Source organism: Xiphophorus hellerii, chromosome 19, assembly GCF_003331165.1.
Source record: "Xiphophorus hellerii strain 12219 chromosome 19, Xiphophorus_hellerii-4.1, whole genome shotgun sequence".
Classification (NCBI taxonomy): domain Eukaryota; kingdom Metazoa; phylum Chordata; class Actinopteri; order Cyprinodontiformes; family Poeciliidae; genus Xiphophorus; species Xiphophorus hellerii.
In genome coordinates, this window is record NC_045690.1 from 24,226,308 (window position 1) to 24,230,301 (window position 3,994).

Sequence of the window (3,994 nt, forward strand, 5' to 3'; positions counted from 1 at the left end):
TTTAGAAAAAGTGTTTAAAAAAAAATAGCTTTGTTTTTCAATCTGCAACATAAAATAGTATGAAATGCAATATGATGTGTGCAAGTGTAATAAGTCAAATGTTTAGCTGTTTTGCTAGTTTAGTCACCTGGATTAAAGATTTTAGACAATATATTTGCTGCAGTTATCAGGCAAAACATACAGCACTGATTTTAACTCGAGTTGTTTTCGACAAATAGGTGTTTTCTACACCTGGTTTTTGTCATTTCAGAGTTTTCTGATCCTGAAGAATGTCTTTAAAGATGATCATTTTCTGGCTGTGTCTGCTGAACGTCCTTCCCCCCCCCAGGAAAGGTTTGAGTCTCTGCTAAGTTGAGCTAATGTTGGATAGTCTGTGCTCACTGCCTATGCGCTGGTGTTCTCTTTGGGATTCCTCGGCAGTATTCTGTAAAGGTGCCTGGCACAGTTAGACATGACTGAGAGGTTCTTAAGATAGCACCGAGTCGATGACGCTCACTTTAATCTGTTCCCGGAATCCGTTGATGATTAGTAGCTTGTTCGTCATCCGTGTTCAGATGGAGTCTAAACCCAGATGTTGGTGGATTGTTCAGGTTAGGCGTGTTCATCTGCAGCATCAATCAGCAGCCGGTGTAAACGTGAAGAAGAGTGCATACTTGGATCAAATGTTTGATTCTTTACCAGTTGATGGATAAACTCACTTATTAGCAGTAACATATCTATGGAAGGCTAGGATTTTACATTCACACGAGAAAAAAAAATTCCCAAACTCTCAATACTTGGAAGCTAAGCCCTCAGAAATGTCGTATTGTTTTATATTCTGTCAGCAAGTCACTAATTAGATCACAATGTTTGTAGATGCACCCAGTGGAGGTGAGTGGGTGATTTCAGTGAGGCTTTTACTTGCCACTACCAATTTTGCATTATTCTGATTTCTGCTTAAGAAAAGAATGTTTCAGTAAAGTGTATGTGTCATAAAAGATCAACTATAAAACTGGCTTCAAGTATTTAAAAACCATTCCAAAATGGATTTTCTCACATAAGATCTCATCACCGCTACTGATATAACATCTCTCTTCCTTGAGAAGGTTGAGCTGCAGTCTAACTCACGGACTCACAGGACGCGGTTTTTCCAAATCCGATATGCTCCATGATTGACAGCAGGATAAATCCAGAACAACTCTGGAGCGCAGGGGTAAAGCATGCAACCCAGATACGGAGGCCTTAGTCCTCGACGCGGCCGTCACATGTTCGAGTCCTGACCTGATGACCGTTGTCTTTCCTCTTACTCACAACCTGCTTTCCTGTCTGTCCACTCTCAAATGAAGGCCACTACAGCGGATAAAGCATAAAAAAGAGCAACTTTGCTACACTCCATTTAGTCTCTTATCTGTTGAAAGTCTTGCTTTCTTTCGCTCTCTTGCAGCATTAATGAACTGCAAACCTGTTTCAACATGCCATGGAAAATATAGTATCTCTTTACATAGATTTTACTATGAGGACGTATTAGGATCTTTTGTGGATAGAAAAAAAGAGTAAATTTATGCAAAAAAAAAAAAAAATCTAATTGTGAGAATGATCTCAGAATTTTGTTTAGAAAACATTGGAAATTTCAGAGTTTGAAAAGTCACAAATGTTCCACTTTTGAATCTTGGAAAAGGTTTTTTTTTTCTAGAAATTTCTGAGTTTAATCTGAAAAAAAAAAAGTAAAGCAAATTTTTGACTTTTCAAACAGGAATTTCCAAGTATTTCCTAGAAAATTTCTGAGATCAATCTAAAAAATGTTGAGTTTTTTGGCAGAAATGTACTCCCTTATTTTATCTCCAATGGCCCTAATGCTCTGTTGTATCTTACATCTCTACCTTCTTCGATTTCAAATTAAGCGCCTCGATGATAGCAAAACCAAGCTAACGTTGAGCCGTCTTACTGCTGTAACAACATCTGCACAGAAGAGTGTTCCTGTCGGGCCAACCTGGAAGCATTTTTAAGGTGCATTCATTGATCAAAACCCAACCAGGCGGCCACAGATCAGGGCAGATCAAGTTTCCAGTGTATATTATTAACACCCATTATCTTTATATGCTAACTTGTTTATGAGGAGTGGATGAAAACCTGTCCAACCAAGCACGAATAGCCTTTCTGCACGCAGTTTGGCAGAAGTCCTCAGACATTTTGTGGTTGACGGAGAATTAAAAAAACAAAAAAAATAACTCCAAAAGAAAAAAAAGATGTTTCCAGGTGTTCATTTAACATAAAATGTTAGGTTTTTTGGCAGGAAAAAAAGAAGCTTCGCTGCTCACAGTTTTTTGTTCTGGTGTCTAAGCTAGGTACAGCTGAGGGAGAACTCTTCCTTTCAATTACTTACTGTTGATGGGGAGGAAGACAAAAGCTGCAGTTATGGAAACTGACTGCAGAGTCTAACCTCGGTGGAAACGCACTGTTCAGCTCGGTAGCTTTGTCTGAAACGATCTCAGGGTGTAAATCTTCAGTCCGACGGGATGAAGGATCAGCGTTAGGGAGACTGAATCTAAGCTACAAACCGTCCTTTAGGATCCCTGCTAAGTTTGCCAGACTGAAATCATTTTTATGATTCTTCTAAATCTGTTTTTCCACCCTTTTGTGGGCACAAAAGACAATAATCTTGAACAAGCAGTTTCGATGCGTCGTAGAAGCAAGAGAGAAACGGCAAAAAAGAAGAGATGCTCCGTTAGGTTCTGACCGAATCCACCAGAAAGTTTGGTCTCACTGCCACGTGAGGAAACAGTTATGAAATCAGCCCGGGTGTGTTTAAGAGCAGCAGGACCTCCATGTTCCTAAATGGAAATAAAATTTGATTACCTAAATGAGACTGAAATTGGGAAAATGTATCACTGAGCGTGGAAGCTGAGGCTGCGGTAGCAGTAATATCAGATTACATTCAGTGAGAAAGTTTAGGACTTGATTTTAGAACATGCTTTATAAATCAACTTGAATCTCATCTAAAAAGCTAATTATTATTATTCTTTTGCTAATGTGCATCTAGAAAGTACTCAGCGCTTCACTTTTCCTGCTTTTTACATTACAGCTTGTTCCCAAATTAATTAGCTATTTAAAAAATATATATACAGTGTATATCAAAATCTCATGAAAGAAGTGAAGAGGTGTGAATACTTTCCAGAGGCACTCTACGTTGTCTTGAGTTTCTGTAAAGGAAGGATCATAAACAAAGTGTACCAAAAGTTGTTTAATAAACTGTTAAAGTTCTTGTATTTTTCACTTGTTTAATTTGTTTTTCTTTGTCATGTTTTGTCCTCTGTCTACTTTGTGTGTTTTTTTTTTTTTTTTGGTCACTAAGCACATCCACAGCACAACTGTATGCTGCCTGTCATTTTCTAACACATTCATGAGGACATTGTCATTTTTCATCCTAAATCCTAATTTTGTATCTTGACCAGCCTCTCCCGTCTGATGTCACTTCCGGATGCTCCGCCCCTACCGTGGCATTTTAGGGCCATTGTACATGCCAAAAAAACAAGACAAACAAAAAAAAAACCCCCAGAGATTTTCTAGAAAAAACATGGACATTTCTCAGTTAGAAAAGTTTAAAATTTGCTAGAAATGAATCTGAGAATTCTCTAGAAAAAAAAACATGGAAATTTTGGAATTTTCGACTTTTCACTCAGATTTACAAAAGTCGGAAGATTTTTGACTTTTGAAACTAGGAAATTTTCAAAAACAAAATTCTTGATACAAGTCTCAGAAGTTCAGAGGGGTTTTTTTTTCCCCTAGCAAATTTTCAATTTCAGAAACTTTCCTTGTTTTGTCCAGAGAATTTCTGAGATTAATCTGAACATGTCAGAGTTTTTTTGGTGGAAATGTACTCCTTCTTTTTCTATCCACAGTGGCCCTAATATGCCGTCGTACCATCCAGAACAACATTAGTGCCAATGTGTTAAGTGGTTATTTTAACAGACAAAAACGGGACGCACAAAGCGTAAAAAATAGGGGGAAAGCTCTT